The sequence below is a fragment of the Anas acuta genome, chromosome 6 (assembly GCF_963932015.1).
Source record: "Anas acuta chromosome 6, bAnaAcu1.1, whole genome shotgun sequence".
Classification (NCBI taxonomy): domain Eukaryota; kingdom Metazoa; phylum Chordata; class Aves; order Anseriformes; family Anatidae; genus Anas; species Anas acuta.
The window spans coordinates 29,515,690-29,539,700 of NC_088984.1; the positions used below are offsets into that span (position 1 = coordinate 29,515,690).

The 24,011-nt window shown below is 43.2% G+C and overlaps 1 long non-coding RNA gene across 2 annotated transcripts in view; it reads right to left on the bottom strand.

Annotated features, from left to right (window-relative positions):
• Window positions 1-24,011, bottom strand: part of LOC137858446 (uncharacterized) — a 97,792-nt gene that overhangs the window by 67,552 nt on the left and 6,229 nt on the right. Inside the window, exons 2-3 of one of the 2 annotated variants that reach the window (XR_011097735.1) lie at window positions 23,168-23,334; window positions 21,203-23,043 (exon numbers count right to left, since the gene is read on the bottom strand). The exons of the other annotated variant lie outside the window; for it this stretch is intronic. This is a non-coding gene — a long non-coding RNA (uncharacterized lncRNA). Of the gene's footprint in view, window positions 1-21,202; window positions 23,044-23,167; window positions 23,335-24,011 lie in introns of those variants that run through there. 2 annotated transcript variants of the gene reach the window in all.

Consider the following 24,011-nt stretch of genomic DNA (forward strand, 5'->3'; position numbering starts at 1 on the left):
TTACTGTTCCTCAAAAAAAAAAAAAAAATGTACTAGGCAATCAGAAATATCACGATTCAAGGAAGATTGCTCTTCTAAAAACCTTGGGATGAAAGACCAGTGTAAGTGGTGAGGCATGTAATCTTCATGAGTGGATAGAAAAGCAGGGATGGATTTGATGCAGTCAGTTATTTCGCTTCTAGTTTATATTGATTTGGAGCAGACAGGACTTAGATAATTCAACATCCAGCAGAGTTCACAAAAACTTAAAGAATCTTTGCAGTGGAATACCAAAAATAATATCGCTAAGAATAACGCAGAGAGCAATTGTCTTCTGCATCCTTGTGGCTGAAATCCTCAGGAATAGCCACTGTGTTGGATTTCTTTTTCACCCTCCAAAGAACAATCATGCATTTGCTACTTACTTCCTTTGGGGCCATTTGTTTCGAACAACATGCAAGATCTTGGTAGGAACTGAACTTGCTGCAGCCTCAGTCCCTGACCTGGTACACCACACACTAACACTCCCAGACCTTGCACTCCAGCATGCATTTCAAGAAAGTCCACAGGGAAAACCCCTCCAGCACTGCCAGGTCTGAAGAATGTCTCAGATTTAGTAATCCTTTGTGTCAGAACCCCATCTCCCAGTCATTCCCTCCTATATCCCCAAAACATTACTTTCTGTGCAGGAAAGTACATGCCAATGGTGAGCCCACAGCACAGTTCTCCTCTACGGAGGTACCTGATAATGTTTTTCTCTTCTACACAGAAGCCTATATTCACAAGACTGGAAGGACATTCATGTTAGACAGAACAACTTTTCTAGTAAATTTTGACTCAATTTGATAATGGGTTTGAAAGCTATTGAGGTATAAGGCATAAGGAAATAGACAGCTTAATTATATATCTCATTTCCTTAGAAAAAAACAAACAAACAAAAAAAAAAAAACAAGCTAAGGGAAGCATTCAAGTTATGTAGAAAAATATTTTCATTTCAAGCAGTAATGTTAAGTACCAGCTACTAACAACAGATGATATTGAAGTTAGGAATCTTTTTTAAATAAAGCCCCTGGAATGGACAGGTTGGCTCTTGAAAAGCCTTTGATCAAAAGTAGTCTCAAGATAACATGAAGATACCTTGCACTTTTTATCCAGTCTTCAGTTCAGCGCTTTATAGATGCCCAGAATCAATTCTGGACACAAGGCAGTAGTCAGGATGAAACCCGATTAAAAATATTTAAAGGATGATAATACATGTATTTATTGATACTAATTACATAAGCTTTATTAGGATAACATGATATTTTGAAGTTTCTACTTATAAATTTGGTTGAGAGAGCTCACGCTGTTCTAAACACCAAAGGTCTTAGAAGCATGGCACAGAGCTGGGTATCACCATTTTGGTTTCTATTATGTTGAAATACTAATTAATGTGTGAAATAGAACAAATTAAAATTGTTAATTGACAGGTCTCAAGGTTTAATTATCAGTAGGGAATCAGCAATTGGATGGTGTATGTTTAGGGAATCCTGTGGGGTTAACATGTGTTATGCTAACCCATGTTGTCCATCAAAACCAAATTTTGGTGAAGTTTGCAGATAATGGAAATCATGGGAGAAGTCTAAATAGCAAAAATACATAAATAAATGAAAATTAAAAATAAAAAATATTTAAAAAAAAGAGCTCAAACTGCTGCCAAGAGTCATGTTCAAATACAGCCACATAAAGTCACATCTAGGAATTGGAAAAGCAGACTACTGTCAGAAAATGCAACTGCCAGCCATCATAACAAAATAATAAGTGGGCATTAATTGTTAGTCAAAACCAAGTTTCATAAAACTTCCCAGCTAAAAAAGTTTTCACTCATTTCATGCATAACCTCAAGACAATGAAGAGAGAGTCCTTTTCTTTTTTCTATTTTTCCCCCAGGGAGCAAGGTCATCACATATTCCCAAAAAAGTCAACTGTAAAACAGAATCCCAATGAAGGTCTTGAGTGCCTGAGCTAGCTGGGCCGCAAGGTTTCCACAGCTCTAAAGTAGTAATTGCAGACAAGCACTAGGAAAAAGCACCAGGAATGACAAAAGGAAGCTTAAAATCATACTCAGCCCCATGTGCTGGACCCATCACAACTGGTTAAGTTCTCCGAGACTATGCAGGAGGTGCATGGAGAGCATAGCTTGTTGTAAAAATGTAAACTCCAAAGATTCCTAAGTTCAGAAAATGACACAAGACGTTATTCATCCTAAAATACCTTATCGCACGTTTAGCCACTTCCAGCATGCACCACCATAATGTCCGCATCATTCTAGGATGGAGTTTGTCATGAGCAAAGGTTATTTATTTTCCCAGCTCCCAGGAACAGCAGATGCTAGGAGTCTACTTTAAATCACTCACAGCCTCTAAACTCATCAGCCGCTCTCACCCACTCCTGTAATCGTGTCATGGTTTGCTGCAGATATTACTTGGTTACAGGAGCTCTGCACCTTACATCGTTCAGGGGTGCATATTAGATTCCTCACCCTCTTCAGAACTGCAACCTAAATAGCCTCCTGGCCTGAAGATATTATCTACAGAGTCAAGAAAGAGTGAAAAACACAGTAAAGACATATTTCTGTTCTTTTTACTTGGGCTCTCCCTCAATGCATTGTTAATGCAGCTACATATTCAGTGCTTCATTGTTCATCTCCAAAAAGACTACACGTTTGCTCTTTGCATAAAAGGGAAATGACATGAAGGAGGTCTATTACTTTAATGACTCGCAGAAAGAAATTTACTGCACGTGTCCTTGACTACCCAGTTGGTATTATTCAGGTTGTCTACGAGCTGGATTGTTTCTTTCATTTACAAGCTTGTTTAAAGTGCTCTTATCTCTTCCACTCCAGATTGTTTTTAATTCTATTTCAATAACATTGCTGAAGACATCTACTCACAGAAAGCTTAGCATGTATTTTCCTACAAAGCCACGTGGTGTTCAGCTTCTTAATTGTGTTCATTCCTTTGGAGAAGAGACAGAGGTGTGGCTGTCTGTGGACATGACCTACAGTGCTGTTACAAATACCGAGCTTCCCTATTTACAGACAACAGTGCATTTAAAAAGTGACGATGATATGTATAATTACAGATAATTATAATTGTCACAAATATGCTACAATGCAAAAGGAATTGGCTTCAGCATTGTTGCTTGCAAATGTCTGGTTCTCTCAGACTACACAACAATAAGGTCTGCAATGTGATTGTCAGCATCAGTTAAGCCAGGTGAAAAAGATTAAATATACACTTGGCATGGTGTCTAATTCTGGAACTCTGTTTACTAACAAAACGTGTAAGAAGTATTTAAAAATTAGTATTATTTTTACTTTTCTTAAGCACACCAGGAGGGGATGGAAAGCAGGCATTCTCAAGCCACAGGGTGACTTCAGGTGGATGACAGAGAGAAAACCACACTCTTGTCTTGTCTCTGTTTTGTGTTTTCGCAGGTGTTGCCCTACCAGACGGGCAGTTAATTAAGTTTTAGGGTATTTTCTTATGCTTGTCTACCAGACAGAAAATGAGGATTGTGGAACATGAAACTGAGGGGCACATCCAACATGGCCCAGACACGACACCTGGCAGGAAGGATGCTATTGAAGAGTTTGAGGTGCTTGCTCTAATTGCATGAATTAACCCATCACAGTGATATTCACCATGCAGTGCAATTGTAGAGTATCCCCAGTGATACCAAAAATGACAGAGAACCCTTGTCTGTCTGACAAGTGTTCATTTCCATTAGAGCTCTTAGCAGTACCAAGCTATCCATCCTCAAATAGCTGGGGCGTTGGCATGGCAGGTCCTTGCTTAAGGGGCAAGCATGGAAAGGGCCCCACTGGGAATGGGGGAGCCTTGGCCAAGCCCAGTGTGTGCTGTGGCACAGAGATAAGGATGTGGGATTGCAGGCTTTGCAGTCATAACCCCCTCTGGTTCTTTGTTGGGGGACTGACTGACACCCCACTTACTGTACTGACTCAGGATTCCTGCTGAAAGGCAGTGGCAGTAGACAGTCAACTGTCTTTGGGGATGGCAATTCCCTAAAACAAGAAAGAGTGGCAGTTCAGAGGCAGTTATAGCTTTTATTTTTCTTTTCCTTTTTCTTTTTTTTTTCCCTCCATTTATTTCTTTATTTCCTTGGATCTCATACTAAAAAGCCAGCAAAGAAAATGAACCCTGAATTACTGTCCCTCTTACCCTGCCTGTGCTGGGAGTCCTTTACAAAGCCCACAGACAGATCCCTAAGCCTTACAGGGTATCCTCAGACTTCTCAATTTCTGACAAGTAAATACATAGCTACTTTGATGCCTTCTGCCACGAATAAAGAGAGGGCACAAAGATAAGGCAAGTTCTTCTGTTACAAGCTTTGCACAGTAAGTAAAATGTATCAACATACTGCATCAACAGCTGAAAACTGCACCTTTCCCCTCCCAAGATGGTTTTTGGCTGTATACTCATTTTTCCATCAAGGCATCTTCAAAACTCACTATTTCATTTTATATGTAATGCATGGTGAAGCTTCCCACTGAAAAATTGCTGTTCCCCAGCCCCACTGCTGTGGTATTTTATGGAACAATTGTTTTGAGATATAGCAATGTAGAAGAAGCAGAAGCTTAGTAAGCACAGCAAGCCACCAAAATTTGGAGACAATCAAAAACAATTTCACCAAGAAAGCTCCTTAGAAGAACACAATTGATTTTCCAGTCATTTTCCAAGTCTTCCATACCAAGTATTTTAATTAATAGTTATCCCACCTACTGAAATGCAATACGCTGTGTAACGTTAAAAATGAAGTGTTCAAAAAATAGAGGCAGTAAATTCTACCCACAAGGGCAATTCCCTATCCCAGATGCACAGGGAAGCACACAGCAGAAGGCAGATATGCTTTGCAGCATTTAACGTGTGCTGAAAAAGCAACAACAACAACTATAATGCTGGAAGTGCTGGAGCAGATAAACGTTACAAGACAGGAAAGCTTCTTGCTACAACAATACTTCTTAAAGCATCAATTTTGTCTTCGCCTCATTTGCAAGAATGCTTGCCATTTAGCCTAAATCAACAACAATTCAAGTCAGTGCTCTGCACAGCAAACAGCTAATAGGCTACAGAAAAGTGTTCTGCAAAGGTTCAGCTCATCTGGGAGATGCTAAGAACCAGAAATTTTGACTCTGCTTCCCCTGGCTGTAGCATGGGGGTGGAAGCAGGTTTCCACACAGGGCAAGCAGATTGTGCCACGGTCATGGCACAGAGCCACCTCCACCACCTTAATATAGGGTGGCCTCTGCCTGGCAAAGACTTGAGGAGGGCTAAACTCTCCCATCACCGTGCATCTTTCTAGGCTGGTATTTTTTGCAGCAAGTCCATCTCTGCAAAGGCCCTGTCCAACTCAAATTCAATTTACCCAGCACCAAGAGGTGGTCATCACTTGGGGAAAGAAAGCTCTTATCCAAGCTTCAAACTGCAGAGAATTAGAAATGGAAAAATCCTGAGACGTATCAGGGAGCCCTATTAAGCTCCTTATTCGCTGTCAGAGAGTCTTCAGGCAGGATGCAGCCTGTTCTATATATAGACCCACTTAAAGCTTTAAAAAAAATAAATCTAAGTAGCTTAGAACGGGGAATGGCATGAAGACAGACCCAGAGCAGCAGAGACAGACACTATCAAGGTGTTTTTTAAAAGCCAGCCTTTGCACCATAGACCATTTGTGTTCCTGTGCAGGGCTTCTCAGGCAGTGGGTTCTGAGGGTGGAGAATCCCCGTCAGTCTGCTTAAGCACGAGTAGTTAAAAGTGGCAGAGCCCCAGACATGAGGGCTTATATCCTTTTCAAAGCTCCAGTTCATTTTAATATTTATTCCAAGGGATATTCTTGTCATTTGTGCACATAATCCCCTTGGGAGTCCTGAAGCCGTGGCTCATCAGAGACTTGTTACAGCAGTAAATCTCACGGGCTGGTTATAAAATGCAGAAGTGCTTTTGATCGTGGGTATCTGCCAGCTTGCAGGGTGGCTTTGTGCCTCTTTGTCCTCCTAGCAGAAAGGAAGGTAAACAAGGGATTCTCTTTCTCTCCTCCATATGCCACTCACATGGACGTAGCCTTTCCCCCCATTCATTACCCTGAAGGCGTAACAAAGATGCTCTCCCCACCTCGGAGTGCCAAGAGCAGCTCCTGCACTCCCATTACCTGATGGTGTCACCCCTGGTGGTCACCACTACAGCATCCCAGGTGAAAACAAGCCCAGAGGGCACTTCCCTTTCCCTGCATGTTATAATATTGTCCATATAAACTACTCTGTCCACAGGACTTGTCAACAGCAAGGACAGGCAGAGGAGTGTCTGTTCCAAGTATATGCTCCCACAGACACCATCGGTACAAACATCCTTTTGAGAACAGCCACTTTCACTTTACTCTGTAAGCCAGCTCAACTAAATCAAATAAAAAGTTAGCCTGGTTCCAGAAGGGTGACTAGATTCACGTTTAGCTTCTCAAATTCATCTGGATTAATTTTCCCTGTGTACATAAAACACAATGTCCTTACGTCATTATATTGCCCTGGTTAGCAAGTAGAAATGCACGGAAGATATCCAGCTGACCCTTCACAGCAGCTTGGCAGGGGACCAAGCCACCTTGCAGCCATCTGTGAGGTCGGTTCCCGTGAGGGAGAGATTTGCTGTGGGATTAGCAGTGCACTAGAGGGCCCCAGGAAGGCAGACCGAGTCAGCTCCCGAGTCCTGAGTGGGAGCTTTGAGACTGATGCAGTCTGAAAGTACCTGGAGAATACCACGGAGCCAGTGTTGGTGCCAGTGCACTCATCTCACTCACGGAAACCTCAGAAGAGCCTCTAAGGTCCCCTGAAAAACAAACCAGAAGCTTCCCTTGGCCAAGTGTTTTAACATCACCGGCCCCTGAGATCCATCGTGCCATGCAAATCCACAAAGACTCCAGAAACCTTGACCTCCATCTCCCACACAGAAGAAACCATTCCCCAGCAGTTTCGTGGATCTGACTCCGTCTGAAACAAAAAACCTTCTGTTGCCACTAGCAGTGATCTTAACAGTCACAATGCCAATCCATAGGCAAGCCAAGCTTTCCAAGCAAACACAGAAGTTGTTTAAAGGAAGGACTAGGGTAGGTTTTCTCCCCAAGAGCTCAGACACCACCATAATTTCAGAATCGATGTGCAGGTGGTATCTGTTATTTGTAAACTGTTTGCAAACTAACACACTTAGGATCCTCACACAAGTACGTATGACACACACTGACCAACTCTTTTTCACTGATATAATATTAATTGAAAAAGTGTAGGGTGCATCTTGGAAGATAAAGAAAAAAAATAAAGAAAAAAGCCACCTAATTAGCTAGAGGTGATCCATCCATGATTAGGTTGTGTGATCCAAGAAATCATAAGTGTTCAGCTCTGTGCTGAACACAAGCACGAAAGGTTTGAGAAGCAAGTGGCAGATCAAGTTCAAAGCCCCCTGGAAGTCATTTGCGATAAGTTTAAATTATACAAAGCTTTATTTCTGAGCTGAGTCCCGGAGCAAGTACTGATGACATTCAACTGAGCCCTAGAGTAAAAATGTCTAATATCATACTTTAAAAAAAAAGAGATGACTGAATATTTTCTAATACTTGTACACAATAAAATTTATGAAACAGATAACAAAAGCCATCCATCTTCATTTAGAAGTCACGGCTTTTGCCTTTTGTTAAATTTAATTGCTTCCCCCATGGCTTTAAATCAAGGGCAGATTCTAATAAAAGTAATTATTTTGCCGTGCAGCTAGCATGGCAAAGCTGCATGATAAAGGTTAATCTACTAAGTGATGGCAGCCACTAAATGAGTGTGATAATTCCCATTAATAACTCCATGCCAAAGATGGGGCTTGAATTTATATGTTCATTGACACGACAGCCACAGAGCCAGCACCCGGTGACTTGGCGGCTCTAGTGTCCAGGTGTCATTGCCCCAGCTATTTATTTTTTTTTTAGTCTAATGCCTACTTTCATCAGTTGGACAGTCTGCTGGTGGATTTTGCCACTTTTACCACTTACAACCTGTGTGTTCAGTTACACAGTGACAGCATTGCCGTTTATTACACACTAGATATGATTTTAGGTACCAACATTCAGCCCAGGACATAGGTGTCCAGTGTCTGCACCAATTTTCTACAATAAAATTTTCAAATTTTTACAATATTGTAGAATAAGTCAAGTCTTTGTGGTTTCAGTTATCAACTAGAAACACACAATCTGATTTGAGAAGAGCACTGCAGACATTTCATAGAAAGCTAGACTAGCTGTCTCAACTACAGCTGTAGTTGAGTTGTAAAACACAAATTACTCTGAAATCAGGCAAGCAAAAAGGTGAGAATTAAAACCCTAACACTGCAGCTATTTTTAATACAATACTGAGAGTAACACCCTCCAAATGACAATATGTCTGTTCTATGAATAAACTAAAATACAGCCTTCTGCACATGTCTGCCCCTCTCCCAAGGAAGCTGCCACCTGCATGTTGGAAGGATTATTTTCCATGTGGGAGGCCAGGGAGGGATGGGGAATAAAAATCCCAGAAATCTGCTAGCAAATGCGGTCAAAATCAGCTTGTCTCCTGTTCCAGTAAGCAGAGGTAGTCCACATTGAACAGCTCTGGCAGATGAAAGCAATGGCTTTCTAGTTTTATAACATTAATCCTACCTAGAGCCTTCCTGCAGTACACTGTGTGGGGACAAAGGGAAGTATGGTTTTCCTGCTCTCCATTCCAGGCAGCCATAATCAGCAAGATCTATGGTTTTTAGGACATTTTAAGCAGTGGGAGGGGGACACGAGGAGTTCAAGCACAGCTTGCTTTACACCTCCCATGCGCAGCAAAAACAAGTGCATCAAAACCAGCAGGCTCTCATCTGTTCTGTTCCTGAAACTCACGTTTCAAGATTGGGAACCTTCAGACCAAGGGTTGGGGGCTGCATCGTGCCTTGAGATCCACCAGGAGGTGGTGGCAGGAGTCCCACAGCTCCTGGGAGGTTTCAGTGCCTCCAACGTGTAGAGGCAGCCTGCGGCTGTCCCCCCTTCTCTCTGCAGAGTTGGGGAGGGTAAAGCCTGAAGACAAAGCAGCAGTAGATTAACTTTACATTGCTCTGATGTTTGCTGGTGGAGCAGGTCAGAGGAGCAGGAGAGCATGGAGTGGAGAGGGCAGCTGCTCCTTCATTGGAGGTGCTTTAGCCTGAAAGAAAAGATGCTGCAAGCTCCGCTCTGTGCCCTGGATGACACCTCTGCTTGCTCTGCACTTTCATCGACATTTCTATGTGATGGAAGAAACCTGAATTAAATACTCTGCCCCCACGGCACACACACCTGCCTGCCTCTGAGAGGCACCCAAAAGTCGTAGCTCCACCAGGAGAAGAGCAGCAGCCGAACACAGCTGGAAATTTCCATGCCAGCCCCTGGGGAGGTGGAGATTGAAACCACTTGCAGCCTCTTTGTTCCACACAAAGGGATGACTGCTATGTTCACCACCTGCTTCAATATTTCCCTTGACCTCAAACCTATCTTCCAGCTAGCAGGTAACCCCTTTACATCGTTCCTTCAACCCAAAATACACCTTTTCCTCCCCACTAACTATTGTTATGTCCAAACCTGCTAAAAATTTCAGCTACCACAGCCTGGCCAGAGTCCCTGTTTCAGGTAGTTCCCAGACTGGATGTCCTAACAACATTTTTTTTTCTTTTTTCCTGTTAATGCACAGCCACAACCAGCACCACCACTACCAGCTCCCTGTTACTGCCCCAGGTCTGAGTGCTGGAGGCCAGCCAGAGCAGCAGTGGACACTGCTGCTCCCTCCTCACCTCTTTGCAAATTGTACAGAAAAGTCACACAAAGCTCAAATATTCCTGGTGCTAGAAAGAAAAAGCATCTAGTTATCTCTGCAGTTCTAGCAAGTGAGAGCCTAAAAGATGTAACGCTGCTGCCAGCTTAGCTACACATCCAAAAATAAATGTGCTTTCCTGGTCGTGGTGAGTGAATGCATGTCACCGAGGAAAACGAAATCAAAATTGAAAGCTGGCGAGGAAGAGAGATTTATTCAGACTATGCCTGTCATTAGGGTCCGTTCCTATTTAGGGCTGTGCTATTGCCCAGGGCCGCCTGGGAAACATGAGTAGCCACATCTGCAACTAGCAGGGCACTTGGAAAAGCACAGGTGCTGTTTGTAGCCTTTGTAGCTGAAGTAGCCAGGCAAAGACAACTTGAATGTAGCTCAAAGAGGACACCCAGACCCAAAACTCCACTGCTGCTCATGTGTTTGAGCATCACAGCACTTGTCAGCATGCTCAGCAAAGGGCAAGGGCTGCGCCTGGGTTCCCAGTGAGCTGGGTCAGGACAAGTGGTAATTTTGCTGGAGCCCTCTTGAGTTTAATCAAGGCTTTGTGAGATAAATGAAATGGTATCAGCTGTGCTGCCACAGTGCCACTGCTCCAGGGGACAGGTTATGGAGGAGGTGACTAATAACTCAGGGACACAGGATGATGATGTTTTGGGAGGGAAAGGAGCCAGCCTCAATGCACTGGACAGCAACTGCAGCAGTCCCTGGTGCAAAGAGATCAAGTTTAAGACAACGCAGAGCAGTTAGATAGATTTATAGGCTGACTCAAATCACAATCTCTGGTAGCAGTGAAAATAAAGAGGCATTTTAACCAGTGTTTTAGTGTGACCAGTTATACGGATAAGTCATATAGCTAGAATCAGGAAACAAGCACATCCCATTTCCCTGTCCAAGTCTTTTGTGTGTACGCATGTTTGTTGTTGTTGTTTTCTATAGTATTACTGCTAAGAAAATGAGAGTCTGGAATTATCAAAATAAAGACCCTCCAAGGACAGAATAACACCTGCAGCATTGATGAAAGCTTTCCAGAGGATGGCAGATTTGTCTTTCAATCCCCTCCTCCTGCCCAACTATCTCCTATTCATTTCCCTTTTAAGCACACTGTTATTTATGCTTAATCAGTCTACAGGATTGCTAAAGGTTGACCCACAAGACGGTAGAAGTGACCCCTGCAGTAGGCATCAGACACCAGTCACGTCCCTGAATTCACACCGGTGCAGTGCTGCCCAAACTGGGACAGCCAGGTTCATGCAGTAACGAATATACCAAAGGATGGCTCCAGGAGTTCATCCCTCTTGGCACATCCCAGGCATCGTTTGCTGAGAGAATGCCTTAAAATATTCTAGACACACTCTCAAACTCCAGTTTTCTGTACGTGTCCTCTAAAGGTGAAAGATTTATAGGAAGCTATTCTTGGCGCCTCTAACCTGAAGAGATGTTAAATTTCTAAAGGGATCTGATGTTAAGAGCTTTCTTCTGCGTTAAGGAGAAAAAGCGGAGCTAAAACTGAATGTTTCATTTCTTATTTTTATGGCCACTTTAAGGATCTTTGAAGAAAGATTAATGAGAAGCAATCGCTAGCATATGAGTGGAGTATGTCTTCTCTGTACCATTCACCATCTTCCACATAGCTCATCACTCTGCTTCCTAGCAGAGTGATGAGCTCCCTACTCCTAGCTCTGTTTGTGTCTTGGTTTTCCTGATCCCCTCTCTGCACTCCCGGGCCATATTCCTAGAATATTCCCAGGATGTGTACATCTGCCTCCACTGCCTATGCACTTCGTTTCTGTGTTTTAGTTTGGCTGAGAGGTGTTGACTTAGCCAAGTTGGTCTCCTGCCTGCCCTGCCCAATCTCTTGCATCTCAGAACTGCAAGCTCTTGTGCCCTAAACACACACACAAAAAAAAAAAAAAAAAAAAAAAAAAAAACAAAAAAAAAAAAAAAAAAAAAAAACACCACAAATAGTTGCATTTTTTGACATAGGAATCAAGCTTAATATCTCACTGGGGAAAACGTAAGACTAACTGCAGCCCAGTGCTTCAGTCTCTACAACAGAGCCCTGAGGCTGAGCCTCACCAGGGAGGCATCAGCAAAAGATGACACTTTAGCAGTGTCTACCGCAGGGAAAAAATACCTTTGGATTTTCAGCGAGAAAGAGTATTCAGTAAAAAGAAACCTCACTCTGCCTCATTTATATCAGAGAGTGAAAAAGAGTACATCCAAGCTGACTGTGTTCTGTAAAGTGGCATACTAATGAATACAAGGCCAAACTTTAGTGCTAACCAAAAAGCACAGCTTCTGATTCTTCACAATTTTAATTGGTTTCATTCCCAAAAGAAATATTTCTGTAAACCCGAAGCTCTGGGTTCCTGGCAGTTGCAGAGGGATAGAAAGAAAAAAAAAAAAATCACACAGCAATTCTAGAGGGAGATCTTTAAATGACAAAACTAAACCTTGGACGCTTCCGTTGGTTTTTGTGTGGAAAAGCTGTAATGAAATTTCATGGTTCCTTCACAGCCACAATAGGACTGGTTGAATTTGAGCAACCTTCAGTGAAAAACATATAAAACCAATATTTTTTTTCTTTTCAAAGAAAAAAAGCTTTCTACTTCAAAAAGAAAGAGAGATAGGGAGAGGGAGGAGAAGTTAAAAAGAAACTAAAAAAAAATTGCCTTTTTTTTTTTTTTAATCAAAGAATTTTTCTTCCCCTGAGGCAACAGAAGTAAAGATAATCCTGAAAAAGCTGAATGAAGATAAAATTTTTTGGAGGTTCACATGTGGACTTGACCTAGATACAGTTACATTTCTTGTGATTAATTCATGGGTTGTAGTTTTATACAAGACTGTTCAAATTCCAGCTATAAAACAAATTAGACAAAGAGTCATATTACTCACTCTCACCTCTTGATAGATCACTAAGTATCCGAATATTTGAATTATTTGAAATAGCCCACGATTTATTCTTTGGCCCTTGAATCCTGCTTTGAATCTGTTTTTTGCCTTTGTGCCTTGCAAACTACATTAGAATATAAAGGGACTGGGATACTAAAGAGATATTAAACCCTTTGCCAACCTGTGGAAATCTGGGGGAGGCAGCCAGGTGCTCATACCCACACTGCATACTCAACTCCACCTGAAAGATTACTTAAAGCTCTTAAAGCTAAGAAAGCAGATGAATAAGGATTAATAATAATAATAAATAAATGAAGGTGAACAGAGATATTGCTTCTTGAAAGCTCCAGATACACGTGGTTTGCTCATCCCCAAGCAGGCTGCCATGCTCTTAAAAAACTCCAGAAGCTCCCTGCATCTTGAATCAGAGTTACTTTTCCACTTCTGCTCTCATCTAGAGTGGGGTTTCTTATTTCTATGAACAGCTTCTAGTCTGTCACTCCTTTCCTGTGCCACCTGAGATGCCCCCAGCCATTTGAAGACAGCTCCTGTGGGTCTCTGTCCCACTCGAAAGTGGTAAGGACAGCATTTACGTGGCTGTGCCTTCACGAGACTGGCAGCACGTGCACATGCACAGCCCATGACCCACCCTGAGTTTATCTGGCTCCTAACGCAGCCACGCAATGCTGCATAGCCATCGTCTTTTAACACAGCTGGCCGCAAGCCAAAGATAAACATTTACGGCAGATACAGTAGGGAAGAAGTGAAGTAATTTTTATTAGAAAAACTGAGCCTCCTTAGACAGATCATTTTCCTGTGAGACGCAGCCTCTGAGATCTGAAAGCAAGGAAAATGCTCTGATCTCCCTGATGGGTCCCTGGGTGATATACACTTGCCAAACTTTAGGCAACCGTTTCACCCAATTAGATGAAAAATAATAAATTATAATATCCCTGCCAAGGCATAGCTAATCTGAAGGCTGTCTTGAAAATTAAAAACACTGCTTTGACTTGACAGATGTGAGCATCTAATCGCGTTGTGATTCTTAACCCTACTTGAGCTGGCTTTTGAAACTTCTTCTGTTTTTACCAATTAAACTTTCCTAGCTCACCTTTTCTCAACTTTGATCGTTTCATTAACATTCTCCTAGGTACCTGAGCAGCCAGAGCTAATTTATAGCATTCTGTGATTTCTGGCAAGCACTGAATCCATTAATGCTAGCCTGAGCAATCAAGGGTGGCAAAAACTGGACAGCACAGTGTTACGCCAAGTGACTGCTCAGCCAGGTAGAAGTTCCCAGAACAGCAAATTACTGGCTCCACTGCTTACCCTCCAAACACACTTACTTAGGTCACTGAACCTGGCAGCAAGAAAACAAGCCTCTACCAAAATGCTGTCTGTAAGGGTGGCTCTCTTGACACATCTGTTCTTCTGGAAGCCATAAATTTGATAAAGTTCAGGATTTCCCTTGTTAGCCCAGGCATTTCAGTGAGCTGGGCCAACCGTACTTTTTGCTTGTACTAGTACTAGAAGAAGCACCGAAAAACGAAAAAAAAAAAAAAAAAAGAAAGAAACCAAAAAAACCCAACCCTGGATTCATGAGAGCCTCTTTTTCTTCTTCTGCCAATATCCCAACATGTGAATGCAGCCTCCCTATCCCCCACTGGCCAGAAAAATGCTGCTTTTACGCAGCGAGAAATAGGGCAGATGGCTTCACCTTGCAGATGCCTCTTGTCTGGTAGGCAGCTGTCGACAGGCCGTGTCTCTAATCTATGAGTGGAGGACAGGAGGTAAAAAGTCTTAGAGAAATTAACTTTATGCTGATTGCCTTAATGACTCTGATTCAGTTACCACGAGTCTCCTGCAATCGTGTACATAATCTGTCCAATCTCAGTGCAATCTCACACTGTCCTATCTCTGCTGCCAACACATGGCCTGAGTCTTCACTGTTGTCATTTCAAAGCTCATACAATATTTTATTTCCTCTATGAAGTGTGAGCCAAACAAGGGAAGCCCAAACTTTTGCATGGTGAAGCAGTAAGTTTTCCATGGACATGTAAACTTTGCACCAGTGCTTGAGTTCACCTTTTGTAGGATGCTGCACGAGGCTTTCCTCAGAAAACACAGTGCAAGGAGTTTAACCAAGTTTCTGACAAGCGTGTGCTAGATTAGGGATTGCTGTTCTGGCATTGCAAGCTCCTGAGGAAGACAAACACCAGGGCGTTCACAGGTTCCGTTTCAAATTCCCTTTATCCCAGGTCAAGAATTTTCTCCTGGCCATTTGTGGGGACAGAATATAAGGTTGCTTTGAGGAAATGAAATTAATCATCTATGTCTGCTAAGTATCAGTGTGAGAGCACTTTGACGTGCAGAGGCTGGAGAAGGACCGCAAGCTTTTGGACACTCTTGCTTTCACCAATCTCATACATTTGCTGAGTGCCATTTCCAGGCACAGGCAGACCACACTCTCCACCCTCAACTTACATCCATCAGCCCTGTGCTGATACCACAAAGAAAGGGCCCTGGTGGGACCAGCTCGTGGGCTTGTCCTCTGTGCTCACTGCAAGGGCTTTGGGCAGAAGGCAGTTCTGCTGGAGAGCAGCTGGAGGATGGAAAGCAAAAGGGATGCCTACTGACGCAGGATCCAGACACACAAACTCGCTCCTCTTTCTGCTGCCTCTTTCCATGTCTGCACAGATGCAAACAGCATGCTTGGAATTGCCATCTTGGCACAGGTGAACTCGATAGTTACCCAGCTTGGAATATTTTATAAAGCACTTCAGAACAGGGAAGTTTTTTGACCAAAACTTAACAAGAAACCAACACATCTCAATGCTGTTTAAGCTGCAGTTTCTAAGGAAAGAAGTTTCAGTTTTAAAAAGCTTCCAAACAGCTCTGCTGGGTGCCTTCCAGCAGCGCTGAGCAGAGGGGAAGGCTCACCACCCTCGGCCTGCTGGCCGCACTGTGCCTAAGGCAGCCCCGGTGCCGCCAGCCCTCTTGGTGCCCAGGGCTCAGCTCGGTGCCCATCAGGCCCCTTCCTGCAGAGCTGCTTCCCAGCTGGGTGCCCCAGCGTGTCCCGGGGCCTGGGGCTGCTCCTCCCCGGGGGCAGCACTCTGCACCTCTCCTGCCTGGGCTCCCCCAGGCTCCTGACAGCCCAGCTCTGTCCCTGTCCCTGTCCCTCGGGGTGGCCGCATGGCCCTCTGCTCGCTCCTCCTGGCTGGGTCCCCTCTGCTGCATCAGCAATGAAGACGCTAAACAGCTAATTCCAGTGCTCCATACTGATGATTCACCAAATCATGACCTTCAGGACTTTTTGTTGCAGTGATTACTCCACTAAGATGCTCAAAAATACCTTATGGATTCACACAGCATTGTAATTGTTCTGGAACAAGATAACTGCTGGAAAAGGAGCAACGTAGGTTATTTTGTAGCATGTTTTTTCTTCATGCAAAAGCATCACTTTTGCAGATAATTACACTCTGCTGGCAGAACAAATTTCAGTGAACAGTTGATAAAATTCATTATTAATGAGCTTTGGCTACCACAATGCTGATTCTGTTCAAAATACGCTTGCATTCCACTCTCGCTTTTCTAAATACTAACGAGTCTGCCACTAATAGAATCAAATGCCATTTAGACATATATAGCCTAAGGGAGAAGCACGTTCTTCAGCTGTTTAGTCTCTGTCCCAGTCTGTTTTCAAGGATATGTAGAATTTGGCCTTCTGGGCACAAAATAGGAAGAACTTTCTCCTCTATTTCAGCTTATCTACAATGCCATCTGGAGAGCAAGACAAATTTATGACAGGTGATACCCAAAGCATAAAATGGATGGCGGTCCCTATGTGAACTGTCTGTCTTCTCTGACATCAGTAGTTTGTCTCCCTCCCATGATTTGTCCCTCCTGGAGGAAATACCTACAGACCTTTGCCGTGGCTTGTCTGGAGACAAGCCCTGTCCCAGCCATGTAGCAGTGTGAGCTAAGAGAATTAGGAAGGCTTTGAGTTCTTCATGTAACAGGGGAGAGTAATTTTGAAGAACCTTCACCATAAAAGCCTTGATGGATGCCCACAGAAACACCAAGGTAATGACCTAAGGAAGGGAAGCTCAGTGGTGCAGGAAACAACGTAGGAAAGAAATGGCACCTTGTGGGCCATCTTCACTGTCAGCAGCAGGGAAAGACCATCATCTCTCCTCTTTCTACTGTGGGGATGAGGGGAGAGCATTGGATAATGTCTACCTGGACTTCTGTAAGACCGTTGACTCCATCCCCTGTAAGATCCTCATAGACAAGCTGAGGAGGTAGACAGTGTCATGGGCTGAAAACTGGCTGGAGAACCAAGCCCAGAGGGTGGTGATCAGCAGCACAAAACACTAATTGAGAGCAAGTTACTAGCAGTCCTGTTCAACATCTTCATTAATGATCTGGTTGAAATTATCTGAGAGAACATCACAAGAATGAAAGGTAACTTCAGGAGTAGACTGTCATGATTCGTTAAAAGACAGGTGAAAAGAATAATCACACCAGTTAACACCTGATTTAAAAAAAAAGGCACGGGGGGATTCAAAGTGGAGGAAAGGTGTGATCAAAATCATCTGTGAGATTGTCTTAGATAGAAAAGGATGAAGAAGAATTATGCATTGTCCAAGGCTGTTAAATGACCACAAAGTCCTGACTTGAGAGAAGTTGCCCGTAGCCAAATGGGAAGTAGATAACGACATCAGTGATAAAAATTAGTTAGAAACGCGGACAAAAGGGGTTTCACAGCTTCTATTTACATCTCTTGAGAGAAGACATGAGGGGGAAAAAAGATCTATGCATGGAAAGACGAATAAGAAAAATAACTTCACCCATATATCAAATACAGAAAACTCCAACAATATTTCATACCACCCACCATCAAGTGTACTAGGAATACCAGCAACGTGTTACATCTTGGATTGTACTGGGTTAGACAAGCAAGATAGTGTGGTGTGCTGACACCAACAGATGCCCAGAGGCTCTCACTGCCACTCCTCAACAGGATGGGGAGAAAAGAAGATGAAAAAGTTCATGGGCCGAGACAAACACAGGGAGACCTTCCCCCAGGTACTGTTACAGGTAAAACAGACTTGACTCGGGGAAAATTAACTTAATTTCCAATTAAAATAGATTTGGATAGTGAGAAACAAAGACAAAAAAAAAATAAAACACCACCTTCTCCCAACTCCTATTGCCCAAACCCAACTTCACTCCTTCATTCCCAACTCCTCAACCTCTTCCCCATCCACAAGTGCAGCCCCCCATCACCAACATCTTGACACCTGGTACAAATTGCTTGTCACAAACTGATCAGTAGGTGAGTTGTCTGTATTCAAAGAGAAGCTGTTGGGCTAAAAAAACCTACCTTCTTCTGAGAAGTAAGAAAGGATATTAAGTGTTATTCCAGCAGTTAAAACTAGTTAAAATGGGGTAACTGTGTTTGGGGAGTCCTGGAGATACTGGTTGAGAAGGTCTTTGTTTTCCACTTGGGGTTTTAACACTGAAAACATCAAGGGCCTGGCTGATGTTACAGACCCGTTCAGATTAGGCAACTGAGATGACCTTCAGTTACATTTCTGTTAGACAGATACACTGAAAAATGAGCTGTGAGATTTGTCTTCCCCTTGTTGTACCCTAATGAGAGCATAAACAAAATTGATTATTACGGAGTCTTTACTCGGCTAGGTTAATGACTACTGATAAAAACAACAGAAAGAACAATGGTATTTCTAGGATCCTTTCCAGCTGCAAAGATGTTAAAGAACGTTTTCACCAACAATGAACATTTCTTCCTAATCAAGTTCCCTGTGATATTGTGATTGAATGATATTGCAAGGAGATAAAGAAGCATTACTCAAGCTGAAGGACAGCTGTTTCTCTTGTTAAGTGGAGCTCCTTCAAATAAAATACATTTTAGAGACGTGAGATGCTGGTCAAAAGGACTTGTATCATAACCCAACATGGGAGAGAAGCACAGCGGAGAATCAAATCTGAGCTGCCTGTCACAGTAGAGGAGAACTATGGCTATCCTTGCCTGGTAAGAGCATAAAACATAAACATAAAACAACAGCAGAAGCAACCTCCAATTCTTAAACCCACTAAGTGGGACCTTTACCTGTTCCCAGAGGGACTGGCCTTCTAAACCTGCTAAAATGGCACTGATTCACCAAACACGCTACAAGTTTGCACTTTAAGGGAGGGCTGCAGAATGGGCAGCAGCCATCTGTGGTTGGCTTCAACCACGCAGCCTGCCAAGGGCTGTGATTAACGCTGTCCAGACAGAGCTTCTGCCTGCTGTCAGCAGCGCTGCGTGTTGCACAGCCTGCCCAGGGCACTAACAACAGATGTCTCTAGCAGTTCAAAAGCTTGCACGAAGCTCTGAGTTTACATTTCAATTTCTGTGGCGTAAGCACTACCGCAGGAAGAGACTGCTAAAAATATTTCATAAGTCCTCTTCCCTGTGTTCTAACAAGCAACCTAAAAACGTCCGCTTGGCAGCTTCTCGACACTGGAAGGAACCTCAGCAGACTTACGACCAGATAGGACACTGAGGAAAACACACAGAAAAGCAGAGACATGGCTAGAGCTGAGCTGCCAACTCGAAGCAAGGGTCTGACACGAGCTAGATCCTCCCTCACAGACAGCTCACAGCAGAGCTCCCTGCTATTTTGGTAAGATTACAAAGCTTTTGCCTGTAATTTTCAATCTACGGTTTGGGGTTTCTTGCAGTTATTCCTATGAGTTACCATAGATCCCATTGGCATTCTCTTCCCTGTTGCTTAAATATAGGCAGCATACTGAGAATCTCTCATGAGACAGCTTTTTAATTATACTGGAAAGCGCTGTATTTGTTGGCACAGCTTGAAGTCCAGCCAGGGTCCACGACGTGTTCAAGCCAATATCACGCCAGTGATGGTCAGAACTGAGATTCATCCGTGGTCTCCACTTGGACTTTTCTGGTGAGGATCTCACAACCCAAATGAAGAAATTAAAATGAAAACAGAGGAAAACCCGACCACAGAATAGGAAGTAAATAGCCCAGGAGTACGGCAATGGCTCATGCATATTTGAAATACCAGCTGGCTCCAGGATCTGAGCTGTGCGAACAGGTCTCAGCAAAACCTTCAGGGAACGTGCTGGGTTGTACTATTTCAGAGCAGTCATCACTCCTCACAAACAAACATTCCTATGACAAAGCCTCTGTGAAAACACCAATAACTGTCAAGTTTGAAGGAAAGCAGCAGGAAAGCCATGGGCAAGCTGGGGCTGATGTAAAAGTTGAGAGTTCCTGGAATGCACTTTGCTCCTCTGCAATGTAATTACCTTACGGTGCAATTGGTTATTGCTGTTAGCTAATACTAAATAAGGAGGGTATTTAACATAGTGTAAAGCTTGAATTTGAGAAGCAGAATCAGGGCTTTAAACAATCATTGGACAAGTGCAAAAAAATCTCTAGCTACATGTGTTACAGAAGGTCATTCTTCAGGTAGATGCACAGGTAGCCAAGTTAACCTCATCCCACCCAGGTCCCCAGCCAACAACACAATTTTGATGCTATTTTGGAAGAACGCACAGCGTGCCACGTATGCTGGCTAGCTGAAAGGAAGTTTTGCTCCTGCCAAGCGATGTCGCTCAGAAACTGGGTGCAAACCACACCAAAATCCTGGTTGCTGTCTGCCAGAACACCCACAAATCACACAAAACACCTTCCCACCCTTTGCAAGATATCACACTAGAAGACAACCATAGAAGATAAAGGTCTCAATATTGAATGACACGAAGGAAAATCAAACATCTCCAACAATCTGTGGGAAAAATACAGCTGTACATGGACAGGGGTTAGGCACGTTGTTCAGATGGTTTTACTCAGAGTGTTTTTCCTAGTTAGCAAAGAAGGATTGTGGGCCCTGAGTTGATTGTGTTCAATGCTCTTTGGGGATCCATACCTTAAGCACGCAGCTCCCACTGGCATTTATTACAGCCTACACAGAGTGACAAGAGTATAAAGCCTTTGTCCTGCTTGCCAAGTTCCTCTTGGAAAAACTGCAGTGCAAATGCAGCCTTAAAGACAGGCACTGCAGCTTTATAAAGCAAGGGGTGTTTTTTTAAGCAATCTTAAAAAAAAAAAAAAAAAAAAAAAAAAAAAAAAAAGGCTGATCTCAGGCAGATTTTACAACCTCTTCATTCATGTGGAAGAAGACCCAGCAAATCATAGATGATTTCAAGATTCCTCATAGGCTGCTCTGCATTCAAGTCCTGCAGAATACAAGTTCCCATAATTGCTGCTGCAAAGAGGGCTTTCAAAATTCTGTCCAAGTGGATTTTGTCACCTTGGCTCAAAAGTGGCAGGCAGCAAGCTGACACTGATTTTAGAACTGCCAGTCGAGTTTGAACTGCAGAATGTTATTTATTTATTTTTATTTTTTTTTATTGTCACTTACTGGAAATTCAGCATTCAGTCACATAACTCAAAATAGAGAGTTTAAGTATGATACAAAGTGGCTTGCTTTAAGGAAGCTGATGTGGAACTGGGACTGTGAGTGCAAAAGGATATTTGACAGTCACTCCTCAACACCATTTCCAGATAAGAGTAATGACGGGTTTTACAGCTTGTTAGAGCTTGGCCTGACTTGTCCTTCAGAGTCAGGTAGGAGCCAGGAATATCAGCATAGGATGGTACCAGTTTTGTCCATAGGAATTGCTACCACCATTACAGCATTACTGGCTTGCATCCAGAAGTCCTAACAATTCTTATTTTATGTAGAGGGAAACAAGTTTGGCTTCGGTAAATTGTAACTGGTACATAACTGGGTGGTAAAACAGTGTTTTTGTCACATAATGGTTTTAATTCCTCTAGTGCTCAGGCCAGGGCATACAGCTCCCAGCAGAGACAAAGGCATTGGTTCCTAACTTCTGGAAGAGCTACCTCTTTCCTTGCACAGCAGGTGAGAGATCAGGGCAGACCCTTTCCTCACTCATATTGGCCTTATAAGCAGATGGCTGAAAAGAAAGAGCAATGACTCAGATTTGGTGGGTTTGCTTACTTATTTAAGGATGCAACTGATTCATGCTACATGATAAAAATTTATCTTGGGGCAGAAAAAGCTGAAGATTGTTGAAGACAATATGTATACTTGGTAGTTGTAGTGATAATTTTGTGCTGAATCCTTGTCCCAGCTATTCACTGAAGTCACACCATTTACAGCCATTGTCCCTAACTCTTGGGGTTGAATGATAAACACTATATAAAGATGGTTAATGCTATGAAGAATTTGGAGAACATTACTGAGGGAAACATCCAGGGGCTCCTTATGCCACGTTTTGGGGAAACAAGGGAAGTCTGAAAGGCCTGGTTCAGGTGGAGGGATCTGCTCCCGCTAGAAGAAAATGCTGGAATGCAGCTTCTGATTCTAAAAATGCCTGAGCATTTTGTTCTGAGCCTACACTTTTTTTTTTTTTCTAGCCTACCTGATAAAACAGCCAGTTGGGCTGTCAGAAGGGGATTTTCTTGCCAGAGCTATTGACAGCTGGGGTACAGGTCTCATACTGAACCAGTGCTGGGCATCCTCATGCTATGGTCCCACTGACTTGGCCACAGTACTTCTAGTAGTACACAGCATGTTCAGTGCTTTGTGTTTTCCTTCCCCCATCAGCAACGGAGCATTGCACACGTGGTGAACGAGTTCTAGGAAAACAGCATGAAAAATAAATGACAGCAATGCTGCAGATGACTTTCCAGGGCCTGAACTGGACCATGAAGCTTTAGTCTTGGCAGACATAGGAACCAAAGATGCTTCCCCAGAGAGGTGGTAGCAGTTGGAAGTGGCCTGTTTGAGGCATTTCCTCTCCAGAATTAGGCTGTCACTACTGATATGCCAAGCAGGTTTGTATTTGTGGCTTCTGCTGACTCCTCAGACTTTACCTAAAAACTTTTCTATGATATCCAAAGCCACTTCTCACACCCACGCATGGCTAAGGTCAGCCACTCCTGCTGGAGGGTACAGACACCTTATGCACAGCCCAGCTGCTCCTGTGTACACAGCAACCCCTTTTTCAGGTCACAGCCTGATGCGTAAATATTGGAGGAAGTGATTCCAGAGAGCAGTCCTGGTTGGCAAGGCAGTAGTAAATGCTACCATTCACACTGTTACAGCAAAAGCCCAATCATTCATGATTAAGGAAGGATGAGTGGAAGAGAAGCTCTTTTTCTCCTCTTCTGACTTGAGCAGTCAATTTCCACTTTCCTGCAGAGAACATTCAGATTTTAGCTCTGATGAATTTCCATAAGAACATTGCTCATCAGAAAAAAAAAAAAAAAAAAGAAAAAAAAAACAGAAGGAAGGTAAACAGGCTCTCTGCTCCACGTACCCAACTGTTCAACAAGCCCAATTTACTGTGATGTGGCACAGGGACATTTAGCAGAGATGATGAACCAGGCCCAGCCTTTTCTTTTCTGGAGCAAGATCCCAGCTGCTTCAGCTGAAGAAGCACCTCTTAGAGTGGAGGCCCATAAGCAGCTGTTACTGCTGTAGTATCTGCCAGGAAAGAAGGGAAGTGGGAGGACCACAGACTCGAGTTTGCTTCGGATTCACTACCCTGGCTGAACGAGAAGCAGCCTATTTTTACCAGCATGGAGAACATTCCTGCCCACCTCACAGCAAAGTCAACCCTGCTACAAATTTCTCTTGCAGTCTACCCCCATTGCTGCCTTCAGTCACTGGGTGAGGCAAGGAAGTACAAATTCTGCAGTGACTTCGGGTTAAGTGCTAAAATCATGAATGCAGTTATGCAAATGCCAAAGTAACACGTATTTGAAGTGACAACCCATTAAGCTGTTTTAATTCTCAGCATCATAAAGGATTTAATAAACATTGCAATGCAAGACCAGAATGAACAGGGAAATACAGATTTTAAATAATTTCCAATATCACTATGCCCTCACCTAGGACAGTTATCAATGGAAACACGAGGGAAGGTCAGGATGGACTTAGAAATTAAAGCCCCAAGAAGAAATTTGTGAGCCCATGGTCCCTTGGCCAGACAAGCTGCGAGTGAAATTGTAAAACACGTTGCCTGGATCAGTGAAGCAACAGTATTTTTTCATCCTTCACTTTACTCAAATTGCAAGTTTGGCACCTGAAATCGAACTCAGCAACAGTCAGCATTTCCTGAGATATGCATTTCATATCCAGCAGAATTAAAGCAGCATATA